The sequence below is a fragment of the Urocitellus parryii genome, chromosome 1 (assembly GCF_045843805.1).
Source record: "Urocitellus parryii isolate mUroPar1 chromosome 1, mUroPar1.hap1, whole genome shotgun sequence".
NCBI lineage: Eukaryota > Metazoa > Chordata > Mammalia > Rodentia > Sciuridae > Urocitellus > Urocitellus parryii.
Window position 1 is genome coordinate 90,784,665 of NC_135531.1, and position 16,313 is coordinate 90,800,977.

The window sequence follows — 16,313 nt, forward strand, 5'->3', positions numbered from 1 at the left end:
CTGCCCCACACTAGTTAAGTTTGTGGATCTTATTCTATGTCATGACTAGGTGCAGTGCCCTGGGTCCTGTGGAAGAATATCTACACCATTTGGATCTTTGCTCGTTTTCTAAATATCTAAGTTTGGAGAGTCAAAAGTAACTATGAGAACTACCCAAACCATATGTGAGTTATAAAGAAAAGAACCATGTGCATAGAGGGAGCTTGAGGGGTCAGCTAGGTGTATGCTACCTCAAGGGCTTGCTCTTTCCTGGCAGCTTCTGGAGGTGATGAACAAATACTTTTAAAGGATCATGTAACATTGTACTTGCCACTTAGAAGCTGATGCCAAGAGCAAAACTTGGGGCTTTTGTGTGTGTGTGTGTGTGTGTGTGAGAGAAATACCTGGTAAGTTAACTTGAGCATTCCAGACCGTGGAGAAGAATATACACGGTCAAATCTGAATGGAATGGAAAATATGCACTGTCAAGTTCCTCTGGTGATTTTCTTGTGCACCAAAGATAGAAACCCACTGAAATAAGAAAAAATATATCTGCACTCTATACTTATTTGGATATTCTTCTTAATCCCTCTCAATATTGTATCTTTTATTGATACTTTGAGTGTTTCACTCATTTTCTGCCCCATACTATTTCTTTATGACATGAAATATTTACATTTAAAAAAGATTTGCTCTCCCTGTAGAATGGAGAACTATTTCAGGTAAGAGGTAGGGCGGCTGTGTTATCCCAGAGTACAAGAGAGAAGATTTAATATGGAGCTATATTATATTTCCAGAGATGATTGTAGATTTGACTAAATGTCACAACTCGAGCTGCCAAGACATGGACATGTTAAGGAGTTATTGAATAAGTGAAAGCACCCGATAAGACAAAAGAATTTATTGATGGGTTTGAAATGAAGAATGGGTGAGAGTTACAAGAATTTCTGGCTTATATTTTATCTTCATGGAAATAAGTAGTCATCAAAACATGAGCAGGATATCACAATATCTTGTTTTGTAAAAGATAAATTGAGAAGTATAGGATGTGAGTATTGGGACAAATTGTGAGAATTAGAGACAATGTCATGCTTTGTTATGTTATCAGTCCTGGAAAGAGAGGCTGAGGCCCTAAGCTAAACAAAAGTGAAGAAAAGAAAAAAAATATGGGAGATAGCAACTCCCTTGCTAGTTATAGGAAGCTAACAAATTATATATGAAAGATGAGGAAGAAAAAATAAGTCAAAAGTGATTTCAAGTTTCTATTTTAAACCAGATAGTAATAATATTAACTGATCTTACAAATCGGGGAGAAAAAAGGTAATTAAATCTTGAAGCCATGAATGAAAATGGTTCAAGAAAGTGTACAATAAATAGCTGAAAAATAAAAAATTAGAGACTAGGAGAATGATAGAGGCTGAGGCTTAAGCAATAAATAAAAATTATTAATACTTAAGCATTAATTGAAAATGAGAAAGAAGATTTTTTATAAAAACATCTACTTTATAAATTCAATTAATATTAACATCCTACAAACCACACCTGAAGCAAGTAATTAAATGATGGTATTAAAAGTCATGCAGAACACCTGCTTTAATAGAACCTATAGTTCTATGAAGGAGACACATTATTCAAACACTACATTAATAAAGGTACAATTACAAACTTTAGGAATTATAAAGGCTGGGAATAGAGATCTCATCATGTAGATACTTGATCTTGAATGGAGAATTATTCAGTTATTTTCTTATGAAAAGTGCCTAGTAAGTTCATATGAGCAGTCCAGACCTTGGAGAAGAATACACATTGCTAACTCTGGATCTAGTTGATGTTAGCCAGGAAAAAATTGATAGTATGCAAAGCTAAGTGGCAGACCTGCTTTTATAGAATTTACAGTTCTGCGAAGGAGACAGACACATTATTCAAATACTACAATAATAAAGGCATTGCAAACTAGTTAGGAATGATAAATGATGGGAATGGAGACCCCCATCATGTAGATACTTGATCTTGAATAGAGTCATTTTTTAAGTTTGCCATGAAGAAGCGACTCTTGAGCTGAGATGTGAATAATAGGTGTCTTTGGTCTGTTAAATCTCCTATAAAAGGATATCACAGAACTGGTGGATTTATAAACAACAAACATTTATTTCTCACAGTCCTGGGGGCTGGGAAGCCTGAGGTGCCAGCAAATTTGGTATCTGGTGAGAGTTCACTTTCTGATTCATAGACAACTATCCTCTCATTGTGTCTTCCAGGGTAGAAAGGGTAAAGGAGCCCTCTAGAATTCCTTTTACAAGGACACTGGTATCATCTGTGAGGATTCTACCCTTATAGAATAAACATCCATCAAAGGCCACACTTACTAACAAACATTATATTCAGGGTTAGAATTTCAGCTTACAAATTTTGAGGCACAAGTATATTCAATGTAGCAATAAGTAAGGGGAAATTAAGCAAAGGGAGGTATGGGGAAGGGGGGCATTCCAGACAGAGAACATCACAAAAGCAAAAGTTTTCTTGTGGCCATTTGACTTGACCACACAACGCAAGGAGGGAAAGTGGAAGTAGGAACAGGTAGAGACCAGACTATGCAGCCTTGCGGATCATATGGAAGATGTAGCATTTCACTAAAAGAGAAAGAATTGGCTCCCAAAGATTTTAAAAAGAACTGACTTTTTTGTTTGTTTGTTTTTGTATTTTTGAAAGTTCTGTCTTTATACCGTGGACAGAATAAAATGGAAGAAGTCAGGAATTCTTCTAGGAGGGGACCAGTTGTAGATAACTGTTCAGGCAACAGATAATGGTATTTTGAGATAGACAGTTGACTGAAGATTTAGACAAAAGTGAATGGTAAGAATAAAGAGAGGGAAAAAAATGATATGAAAGTAGAAGATAGACTATTAGAGAAGAGAAAGGGGGTGGGAAGTCAAAGGAGGATAATGGAGTGGATGTAATCAAAGTATGTTATATGCACATAGCAACTAGGCCACAATAAAGCCTATTATTCTGTATAATTCATATACACTAATTTTTTTAAAAAAGAATAAAGAGCCCAAGCATAAATGTTCTTTCAAAGAGGGACTTGGGCCATTAGCCTCAGAGAAGGCCCCTTGTGGGACAAATTGTTTCCTTTGTTCAATCAAAATAAAGAAACAAAACTTAGAAAAGAAATATATTCCTGTCTATAGGTCATTTGCCTTGCATGGCAAGAGACTAGACTGACAGTCCAACTCAACTGCCCCAAGGTCCAGTTACCCCTCTATGTAGCATCACCCTCCCAGGCCAAAGTTAGCTTCAAGGAACTGGTTAACCTCATTTTGCAGAAGAAAAACAGAAATGACAACTATGAGTTAATTTCAGAATAAAAAAATCTTAAGTTTATTAATTTTCAGTGAGAAAAATTCTAGTTGGTGATTCCTGGTTTAAATTTCTCTATTTTCCCTTTATTTTCAGGTTATATAACTTTTAAAAACTTTGATTTTTTTTGGAATTAAAAATGCCATATTTTTATTTCTGCATTTTTTTCTGAGTTTTCTGGTATTTCCAGAGGTCTTTTTGTTAATTCTTCATATTGAGGAAAAGAGTATTCCAAGCCTGACCACACTTAAACACAAAATACAAGAAATACTGCCTGCACTATTTGATAAATAAACCACCCTTTACCTGTTGTCTCTATAATCCATACTTAGGATAAGTGGGAGGAATGTGTTGCTAAGTCAACTTTGTCAAAATAGTCAGATCATCACATATGATTAATATTAATGATTAATAGAGATTAATAGAGGGAGAACAGGCTTACAGAACAATTCTGTAGAACTGACTATCCAACCCTTCTCCCATTTAGGGAACTACTGCTGATCTTCCCATCCATATTTACAGAGGAAGCAGGTAAGTTAATCTTATCTCTTGCATTAACTGGATATTTCATGATGCTGTAGGTCCTAGCATTTTTTCCAGGGTGGACTAGCATTCCCCCACCTTGAGATTGTGTAACTATGACTTAAAATTTTATAATAACCTGTAATTCGAGTATCAAAGTACTTCCAACTTAATATCTGTCTTAAGCCCAGTGTATAAAGAGAAGAATTTTCTCATATCTCTCCTTGTATTGTCCACATAGCTATTACATGACAGCACTCAAGGTGATCATCACTGTCTATTTCAACATAGTCACCTTAGTAGCATACTGTTCTCTGTTGGGTCAGCCAGAGGGCTGGTCTGTCCCTAGAAATACTTGCTGTATTTATTGTTCATACTTCACTGCCATGTGTATTATTATTCGAGTTGTATTTGTCTCTAGTACTGTGTAAGGTAAAGGAAACCACAATACAAAAAAGGAGGAAATTAAACTGAAGTAATATAACATTGATCAGTTATATTTAAAGTTTTAATTGCTTTCTGAGGAGATACCCAGACCATGAAATGTATGAATCTAATCTTTCAAAAATATGAATAACCTAATTATGTTATGAAAAAACATAATTAGGGGGATCAAATATATCTATTCTTAAATTAACGGTACACAAATGTGTCTTTTTTATTGAACATTGTGGCTACTAAGTTTCTTCTGACTCACACAGGAGAGGAATGTTGACAACTGGAGAAAGAAGTGGTGAATGGCTGTTCTTCCTGCCCACTCTGGGTAACTGACCAAACAGGGATCCGTTGGTCTATGAACCTCTGTGGGACCAAGGAGTATGTGGGTATCTGCCCAGTTCCCATGTTGGTGCCACACTGTCTTGTTCAGGCCCTATACAGATATTCTTGGAGTAAGTAGCTTCTCTATGATGATGTTTGTGTGAGTGTCATCTGTTATAAATGTCATCTAAAAGAAAAGCAACAAAGAAGTTTACATGGTGGCCTCTCATGAATGTCCTTTTTTCCTAACCTCACACTCCTCTCTTTAGTTCTATTCCTTTTTGTGATTCTCTACATGCCATTTGGGAAACTGTGCCTCCACCAATAGGGAAATGTTTTGTAGTAGGATGTATCTGATGTTTCTCTGCAATGCATTTGCACAGATCTGAGATACTCAGTTTGATATAAAACTCAGCTGTTCTGGGCTGGGGATGTGGCTCAAGCAGTAGAGTGCTCGCCTGGCATGTGCAGGGCACTGGGCTCGATCCTCAGCACCACATAAAAATAAAATAAAGATGTTGTGTCCACCGAAAACTGAAAAATAAATATTAAAAAAATTCTCTCTCTCTCTTAAAAAAAAAACTCAGCTGTTCTAAGATTCTCTGCACACGTGCTTGTCACAGGCATCATTCTTCCAATTTCTAGGAGGTAGTGGTAGAAATACACACACACACACACACGCACACACAAATGTATCTCCAAAGTATAAATGTCAATTCTTATAAAGCAGTATGTCTCCATCCATAGGAAGATGCTTTTCTTACTAGCCATAGACTATGTAGGATAAGCAAACTCACAATAATATTTGATACTATCATTATGCAGATTAGTGCTGCCTCTTTTCCTTCATTCTCAACTTACATTTTCTTTTTTACATAGATTGCAACTTTATAAACATATGTATTTTATACATATGTATATGTAATTCAGAATAATGATCATAACATAGCAAACAATTAATATTAGCTTTTGTATTATTTAGTATAATTTTCTTTTGGAGAGTTTATTTGCTTTTTTATTTATTTTTTTTAGTTATACATGACAATAGAATATGCTGTGACATAATTATAAAAAGCTTGGGAGTATGTGTTCTAATTCAGTCCCAAGTATTTCCCCTTCCCCCCTTTTCTCCCATCCCTTGTTCCCTTTCTTCTACCTTATTGATATTTCTGCTATTTACTTATAGTTGTTTTTTTTTAATTAGTGTCTTGTGAATGTATGTGATGGTACGTGAGATTCACTGTGGTATATTCATATATGTACATAGGAAGAGTTAGGTCAGATTCATTCCACTGACTTTCCCTATCCAATTCCTCCATCCTTTCTTCCATTCATTACCTTTGTTTACTCCTTTAATCTCCTTTCTTTTTTCAATTTCACCTCTTTCTGTCTTTGGAACTGAAAAATAAACTAATTTTCAAACATACATGTCTTAAAGTCTGTTCCTTTGACTATACAAAGTCCCAAGAAGAGGTTTGAAATTTGTTCTTATAAGATCTAAAATAGATTTTTGGTGAAGAAATATCCTACTCAGATTGTACCTTTTCTTTCTTCCTCTTTTTCTTCAAGGGAAAGAACACCATTTCTTCTAATTACAAATCTACATTTAGGTGTTATTGCATTGCCTTGTTTTCTACCATGCAGAGAAAGCCAGGACACAAGGAGAAGAGTTGATGGACAGATTAGAAAAGCCATAAAGGCATTATAGATCCTGGTGCTGCCTGTTCTCAAGGTCGAGGTGAAATTTTGCCCTTCTTATCATTGGATTGTTCTCTTCCTTTTATTTAACCAGATATCATAGCCTCCTAATCAATTACTGAGGCTAATTCAGAATTTCTGAATGTTAGTTATAGGCAAAGGAAACCCCATCAGTAGACAAAACCAACCAAATAAATGCCTTCTTATCTCATACTATTGGGTCCTGTGTAGGGAAAGGCACATTTTGGTCCCCCTTCACATCTAAAGTCACCTGGTTTTGATCCTCCAGCTTACATCAAAGCAGATGCAAAGTTAAATCTGAGAGGGAGATTCTGAGATGAGTGATTGTAGAACCAGATTTCCTGTCTTATACATTAGATGAATTGGGAATAATGGGACAAATAGCAGAGAGTAGCTCTGGGACCTTGTAAAAACAAAATGGAAAAGAAAAATAAACAATCTTTGAAGTGGGAAGGAGAAGCTACATCACTTGTCTTGAATGACTCTTAGCAGAATAGAAGGGAAAGAATTGATCACATGGATTCAAGAGTTGTAGGCACTATTTCATGTCATCCATCTAAGGACAACCCATGGTTCAGCGGTCTTGGAAACTGCCCAGTCCTTAAACAGGAGAAAGGTGGTTGGAAACCCTGTTTAAATACAGAGGCATGAAGAATAGCATCTCACTTCTGACCAGTGGGAACAAAACAGGACCAGTTAAGTTATCAGTAGACATATGGCTCATGTTACAGAGGAACAGTGTCCAGTCCAAATGAAGAACCTGTGATTTCAACAAATTCTTTGTGAAACTGAAAACATTAAGAGAGACCTTAGGGCTAACCCTCTGCAAATTTCCTACTTCCCAGAAGAGAAAGAAACAAATAAAACCTGGATTCAAAACAGAAACCTGTAAGTGACAGTTTCTGTTTCTTTATATCTCTACATTCTTGTTTGCCTTCACCACCCACCATTCTCGAAGAGCTTGACTATAATATCAGTTTTCAAGGAGTTAAGAGTCATCTGCTACTTCCTTCTCCCATCCTGTATTTCCTGGGATTTCCCAAGGGCTCTTGTTCATTTGTCATGTTAAAAATGGTAAGCACCAACATATGGTTTTGTGATAACAATCCAAACCTGGTTTCACATTCACACCCCAGTAGCAGTAAAACTACACGGAATCTCCCCATGTGACGAATACAGACCTGCACTTATTTATGACCTATGTAATATGTGTATAAGGTAAACAAGATATATGACAGCAAAGGTCAATTTGCTGACACTAATAAAAAGATTGTGTTTCAACATCTTTATTTATTAGTGTTGAGTTCCTTGGAGCTCTAGATTTGACTTTGGACAATCCCTCCTGCTTTTCCAAAGAAGATATTGGAATCTCTTTGTTTATGTCTTTTTATTGCCATCTGTTTTTCTCTACCACCTTCCCTCTTAGATCCCTGGGGCCCATTAATAGCCTAAAGATCAGTAGCCTAAAGATGTTTCTAATCTATTCCTAGATAATTGGCATGGTAGCAAGAGGAGTAAAAAGAATAGGTTAGTTGATCTGGTTCTATATATAAGTAATATTAGAAGGGATGGTTGCATGTGGCATTGCTCCCCTGAGATTAATAGGGGCACAAGAGAAAGTACTGCTCTCAGAACCAAAAGATACTGGTTCTCTTCCTGAATCTGATACTGGCCAGCCATGTATTCTCTAAATAAAGGATTCACATCGTGAACTTGAATAGCTTCTAAGCTCTCGTTTGATAATCAAGTCCCACAGGTCCAAAGTGATTTGTTTGAAGTCTGACACTGTATAAAGAGAATGAATCTGTTCAATACTTAAGATTTGGAGGTGGGAGAGAGATGACTCATTGGAAAAATAAATGCAGTGTGCTGAAGTTAGCCCACTGCCTGAAGTTAGACTGGGAATGAAAGCCAATTCCTCCAGGTGTAAACTGGGATGAATGAATGCACTGTTTCATTTCATTTCATTTCATTTCTTAGGGTTGTCACCTAAGAAACTAAATTCTTGGATACATTTAAATTTAAGTAGAAGATTAACATTCAAGTAGAATATCCTAAAATCACAACAGAAGTTTTAAATACCCATATGAAAACTGAATTGCTAACGCACACACCATAGGTTTAATAGTTGTAATAAAATAAGGAAATGAACCACCGAAGAGAAGAGGAGAATAAGAATAGTCTAAGGGAATATGAAATTTTGATAGGAAGAAGCAGAAACTATGGAGAAAACTAGAAATAATGACATAACAGAATCAGAAGCTCAGAGAACCAAAAAGAAGGGTGGAGCCTGAATTTGTCGAACATTTACCATGTGCAAATGTTGTTCTCTTCACTATCTCAGATTTCCTTGTGAATATTCAAAGAGATCTAGAGGTACCTGCTGCTAACTTCATTTGTAAAAGGACAAGCATATAGTTTAGGGAGGTAACCTGACTTGCCTAAAGTCAAGGTTAACATATGGAAGAGACATTGTTTCAACTGAGGTTAGTCTGTTTGATTCAAAAGCCTATGGTTTTCCCTATTATTTTTTCTTTTCCACTCCTGTGTTTAAAACAAGGAGAACAGGCAGAATGGTAGGAAACACTGGTTTAGCTTGATTATTGATATAAGAAAAAGAAATGACATACAACTGCTTTTTTGAAAATGTTACATATACATATAATACCCAATAAATATAAATTCATAATTAAATTTGAACTGATAAGTATATATTTACAATTACATGTATTTGTAAATATATATTTATCTAATATTTCTTCCTTTTCTCCTCTGTTCTATATATTCCTAATACTCACCTGCCTTTCTATATTATTCCTTCAAATTTATCCAAAAATTATTCTTCCTTCTTCCTCCTTCTTGACTTGAGTGAAAATGCATTGAAATTTTTGAGCAAATGATCCCATGAGTATCTTAGTTAAGTGCTCCTCTATACAATAAGCTCAATGGTGACCATGAGTGGAACACCAGACAGAGGGGCCTTGTCTCATCTCCCTGCTTTCCCTCTATGTGATTCCCCTGATGCAAACACCCACTAGTGCTCTCGCTACTCAATTGTTTGGGAACTCTTATTCCACAATTAATAAGCTCACCTGTTTCCATATTAGTCACTCCGTTTTTCCCTATTCTAATAATTCACTGAAATAAGAATATGCCAGGGGGAAAGGCTTCCCTGCATTTAATCATTTCCCCATGTTTCAGGGACTTCAAGACCCCAGCGATGACCCCAGGATTACCTTTGTGCTACACCACTTCTTTCAGGCAATTATTCCTCTCCGTTCCTCTTAAAGTCCATTTTTTTTTATTCTTTCTCTTTGCTGTCACTTATCAAAAACTATTCTTGCTTCCCTTTATTCATTGAAGCTTTGGTCTTTTTCTCATTTCTAAATTCTGCCTTGACCCTGAGGGCCACATAACTGATCCATATCCAATCCCCACTCTTTAGGTTTCATGACTTCTCTATCCCCAGGGTCCTCTTTGTAGCTCTATTTCAGTCACCTACTTCCATGGCCACATCCTAGGCCTTATTATCAAAGTCAACTGCTTTACCATTGAAATAACAAATGCAGCCCCTTTAAAACTACACTTTCTGTCCTGCCCACTTGATTTGTCTATTAATATCCAATCCAACAGGTCTTGCCCATCACTGAGATCTGCAGTCCCTGAATTTCTCTAATTTTTCCTATCATTCTTCTCTTCTTTTACCACCTTCTTCAAATTGAGAGGATTATGTTGAAAAGGAAAAAGATGTATAAATCTAAAATAGGGTTTTACCTCACTGGACAATTGCAAGCAATTTTATAGCAGTTCTTTCTACTTCTTTCCAATGTTCAAAAGTCTGGGCTGTGAACTCCATTTGCTGCTTTTCCCCCACACAATATAAACTGGTGTAATATAAACTGGATTCTATACTTTATTGGCTTTCCAAGTAATCAACATCTACAGGTATATCTTTGTCCTTTGCATCAGCAACATCCGCCTCTTTGGTAGATCGGTCGCAACTACAAACACACATGATCTTCCATCTTTCATCTTTAATCATTTGAACATTCAATACAGTTGAATTCCCCTGTCTTGAGATATGTTCTTCTCTTGGCTTCTGTGACTGTTATCTTCCACTTTCCCTTCTATCTCTTTTACTCTCATATTCTCCTCCCATAGGTCCTAAATATTAGAGTCTTTTATCTCAATCCTGGGCCCTCTTCTCAACCTAGATCTTCTCCTTGGATAATCATGTGCAGCTTCGTGGTTTTAAATATCTTGTATACACTGAAAACTCCCATAATCATGTCTTTATTCCCCCCAACATTTTAATTTGGTTATTAAAAAAAGGAATCTTGAACTTAAAATTGCCAAACTAGAACTCTTGATTTCCCCCTTGTTTAGTGAAGGGTTAACTTAGCCAGCCTGGGCTATTCAAACCCTACACACTCCAGAGATCTTTGGGACTTCCCCTTGTTGACACTTAGGAGGCAAGGTCTGAGTTTTTGGAATATTCTTCCTGATATCAGTATCCCTATGTGCCTGGAGGTCTGTATCAGTGTGAATTTCGGTAGTTGTGCAGACTGGACCTAGAAAGCTAAGGTCAACCATTTGGATTCTCCATGCCTTTGTGAATGAGCATCCAGTGAAAACTAGATACAGGGCTCAGAAGAATTGCTCTGGTTAGCAACACTGTGTACATATTATCATGTATCATTGCTGGGAGAATGAAACACTGCCCATGTGACTACGCAGCAAAGGGACAAGTAAAAGCTTGTGCCTTTTTTCTCCAGGCCTACCCTGTTTTCCTTTATCTTTGCTGGCTTTAATCTATGTCTTTTCACCATAATAAACCATCACAATGAGGATATTGTCTTTTATTGAATTTTTTGAGTCATTCTAGCAAATTGTGGAAACTGAGAGGTATCTAGAGACCCCCACCAACAGAGCCCTCAAACATATTTCTTCTCTCTGTGGTTACCCACGTTAGTAATCACAATTACATTCACCCGTTTTTCAAGCCAAGAATTCAGAAATTAACCATGAATCCTCATATTTTAATGGAAATTAACCGTGAATCCTCATATATTACTACCACACATATTCACACTGATTAAGCTTCTGACTTTTTTTCTGTTCATCAACACCCCAAACTCATTCCTGTCTCAGGTCAGTTTCTCTCTTTCTCTCTCTCTCTCTCTCTCTCTCTCTCTCTCTCTCTCTCTCATAATTAGTATGAATAACTCCAACAATGACAAAATCAACATGACAGCAGGGATCTCCTTATCTTATTCTCAGAGCCAATAATCATTTAATACATATTTGTTGAATTGCAGGACTTAGTCTATCATGGAATTTGGAAGACAATCACAGTTGGTCCCTCTTTTTACCTTATATTCTCTCCTCAGGTAATCACTTCCAGTCTCATGATTTAAATTGCCTTTTAAGCCTCACCTGGAGAAGAGAGAAATTTAATTATAAATTGTAATATACCTACCCCTCATAATACCATTCCTAGTGTGAGGTAAATGTGTCAGATTATCTTTGTCTGATTTCAGTAGATCTGTTCAAATTTCTTTCCTGTAAGTCTATGCTTTGTAACAAGGTCTTTCCAGATATAACAAGTGATAATTTTTAACTCTGACACTTATAATTCCTATTTTAAATTAATTTATATTTGGATTATTATCTGCATTCTTCTAATGAATGTACCCCTCACAGTAACTAAAAATATTTGAATTTCTAGTTCATCTTTCTTGACACTCTTCATGTTCAACCTGCCAAGTTCCTTCTGCTCCTTACCTGGCTCTCTGCCTATCTCTGCTTTATCTTTTCCATTTCTAGATGAGCACATGTGATTTCATTCCTGAATCATCTGTATTTCTCAGTCTGTACTCCCTCTCACAACATTTTTAAGTTCAAGATCTCAACTTTTACTAGTATAGTGATGCAAGCCTATAACATTCAGCTACTCAGGAGGCTGAGGCAGGACGATCCAAATTCAAGGCCAGACTGGGCAACTTAGTGAGAGTCTTTCTCAAAATAGAAAATAAAACAAAGCTTGATTTTGTAGCTCAGAGGTAGCGGACTCTAGGGTTCAAAACCCAGTACTGGGGGGAAAAAAATATCTCAGTCATACTCAGAATTCAATGAAACCAAATGTTATTTGACTCACTTTATGAGCTCAATAAATGGATTTTAGAATGAATTTCAAATCTAATTCTGATCTATCCAGTCTTCATCTTAATAGTAAGTACTTCATTTAGAAGTACTAAGAATAGTACCTGTTTCAAAGTAAAATTGTCTTTATTTCTCAAAATTAACCTCGTTCTTTCTGAATTTTCCTATTTCTCTTAAGGGAGACATTAATATTTTTCAGTTTTTAATGTTTGAAAGTCTGTAGTAAATCTTAGCTTCTTTCCTCCTATGTCAATCATATTCCTAGGAGAAAACAGTTTACCCCAGATGATTCAAATGATGAATGAAAGGACTATTTTAAGAGGAAAGGGTTGAAGAAGCAAAGGATAGTGATCGATCCAGAGACTTGCAATTGTGCAGTGCAGTTAAAAACCCTAAGGATGAAGGGCCTGGGAAAGAAATTTCCATGAGACCTTGAACTGTGCAGAAGGGCCCACCCCACAGAAGCTACAGTGGCAGACAAACATAATCATTACCAGAGCATACATTCAAAGTAGGAAGGAAAGGGGAAGAAATGTTCCTTTATCTCCTACCACCTTCCAATCTATTATTCCTCCTGCTGGTTGAACCCATTTGGAAGCAATATGGCAAGGGAGCCTCAATAAGACAGTTCACATAAGAGGCCTTCTATGGCACAGCACAGGCAGAGAAGGAAGATAATGCAGAATAAGGGGGAGAACAATCAGAAGCTTTCTTGTCCCTGCCCCATCTCCACATTCTGAATATTAATGCCTATCACTCACAAGATGGTTAGATGATGAGAACTGTGAACTCATCAGTGGACTAGTCCATTTGTTGTATTGATTTGATTGGATTATTGGGTAGTAACTACGCAGATAGGATGTGGCTAAAGGAAGTAGGTCACTAGGGATTATATCTTGCTCCTGGCCTCCTTTCTCTCTGCTTCCCATCGGTCACAAACTGAGCAGTTTTCCTCCACCTCACCTTTCTGCCATGATGTTCTGCCTCACCTCAGGCCCAGAACAATGGAGCCAACTGACCGTGGACTGAACCTTTGAAACCAGTGAGCCCCAAAGAAGCTTATCTTCCTCTAAATTGTTCTCTTCAGATATTTCGGTCGTAGTGATGAAAAGCTGACCGACAGAATTTTCCTTTTTAAATGCTCATTAAAAATACTGCAATTCTAATGTCACCTTCCTACGTAAACCTAGACTGCTTCACTTTTAAGCCACTGATATGATTTTTTTCCCCTGGAAAATCTGAACTCCCTACCACTACCAGATTAATTTTCTTTAAAGACACTTTAATGCATGTCACTTAAAAGATACTTTTATGCATGTCAAATACTTTCATTGTTTTCCTGGGTCCTCCTGAGTTAAATATCTCCCCTTAATGTGTATGTATGTGTGTGTGTGTGTGTGTATATGTATATATATATATATATATATATATATATATATATATATATATATATATTTGGTACTGGGGATTAAACCCAAGATTAATGTACTTTTATAGTTTCAAAATCTACTAATCTACATGAACAACACATACTAATTAGTACTTTACTTACTATGTTCCAGGCAGTTTTGTAAATATTGGAATTCAGCAGTACACAAAATGTATAAACATCTTAGTGCTGTGGAGCTTTCTTCTAGTTGTAAGAAAGATACTAATCAAACACACACCAAAGCCAACTATATAGTGTATTAGAGGCTAATAAATGCTACTGAAGAGGAACACAGCATGTCAAGGAAGTCTATCATCCTTGTAGGAGTGATTAGAGCAGGATTTATTAAGTATAGATAACATCTGAGCAAGGCTTTGAAAGGCTTATTGGAGTAATTCATCTGAATATATGGAAGAAAAGCACTTGTACTGACGGAAACAGCAAGCGCCAAGGCTCTGCAGAGGCTGATGAATATCTTGCAGGTTCCATGATTAGCAAAAAAGATAAGCATGGCTGGTGTGGGAATGAGTGAGATGAAGACCGGAAGGGAATGAAGTCAGAAAGGTGATGAAGGCCAGATGGTATAGGGCATTGTAGGCCCTTATAAAGGCCCTTTACTCTAAACAAATTGGCCATCGCCTGCACTTCCCCATAGGTATGCAGTCATCCCTGCTTCCAAAGGTTCCCTTGCCTGGAATGACTTTCCTAATTTGGTCTGTTTATCTAAAGACTGCAAGGCCCAGATGTGTTCCTCTTCTTTTGTAACACTCTGGCAGTCTATAGTGATTGCTCACATTTTTGTCATACAGTTGATACTTGATATATTTATCTTTTTAAATATCTTCCTAACTTGTCTATGTCTTTACCACAATTTCCTATCTTGAGGATAATGATAACGATTATGTTAACTCTCAACGATGATTGTGATTGTACTCAGAATTTAGGTTGCCAAGAATTGTTTCACCCTTGACCTACTGCCCACTGGACCTGCCCGTTGGAGATGAAATTATGCATACAACTGGAGTGCATATATGAAAAGTATTTAGCTTCTAACAGACAGCAACGTTTGTTTTTTCTACCCCATAATAAATTATCATCATCAATGTTATATCTAGCTTGGAAATGATAAAGACCAACTATTTTCTTCATCATCAACAATATCTGCTGAAAATGATTATTTGACCAATTTATGGTGATTTCTTCCTCTTACTCACTAAATATCTTCACCACTCAAGTCCAATTCAGCCATCTGCAGTCTTGGTACATCTCTTGTATTCTTTTTTCCATATAATTTTATTGTTGTTTTATTGTTGTACATAATGATGGGATTTGTTGCTACCTATTCCTAAATGCACATAATATAATTCAGCCAGCATCATTTACCACTAATTTACCTGGAGATTTTGTTTTTCAGTATTTGGGATTGAATCTAGGTCCTCATGCTTGCCAGGCAAGCATCCTACCACCAAGCTACATCCCTGGTCCAATATTTATTCAATATTAATTAATTAATTAACTCATTGATCAATTTTATCAGGGATTGAATCCAGGGGCACTTTACCACTGAGATCCATCCCCTGCTCTTTTTATTTTGAGACAGGGTCTCACTAAATTGCTTAGAAACTCACAATGTTGCTGAGGCTGATCTTAAACTCGAGATCCTCCTGCTTCAGCCCCCTAAATCTCTGAGATTACAAATGTATACTACCATTCCTAATTTTCTCTTATTTAGCTGTGCAAACTTATCCCTTGTCTTCTTACCTACATAGTAAGCTTGAAAGCAAAATCTTGTCCAGTGCATCCCTGTACCTAAGCCAACATTTTGGACCACAAATATTGTAAAATAAGTGTATTAGGAGGGAAGATATTCTTTGATTAAGATTTTTGTTATGTTTTTCACACACTTTCAATTCTCCTATGAGTAAAGTTCATTCAGAGTCACCCTGGAGAAAGCTAATTTAGGCACTCAGATGTTATCATCCCCTGCTGTGTGAGCCACAGCTAGTGCCTTTTGCCATTGCAGGTTCTTACAAGAACTAGCAGATCACGGCCTCCACCTGCAGCAGTGCTTCATCCTGCATTATGTTATCTGATAAAATTAGGAATAGTCACTCTTTTCTTTATCTTAGATCTTTTGAAAAGTGATAAAATCAAATGCCAAGATACTTAGTAAAAAAAAAGGAAGAAAGAAAGAAAAAAAAGAAACCAAGAATATGCAGAGAAGAAATTTTATCATCTAAAACTCTTAGCATGATTTAGCTAAAATATTTTTTTTTAAAAAAATATAGAGAACATTAGCTTAGAATTGAGGAAAATTAAGACTGAGATAAGTGGATAGCTTGTGAAATAACATCTAGTGTGAAAAAGACACAACCAAATGACA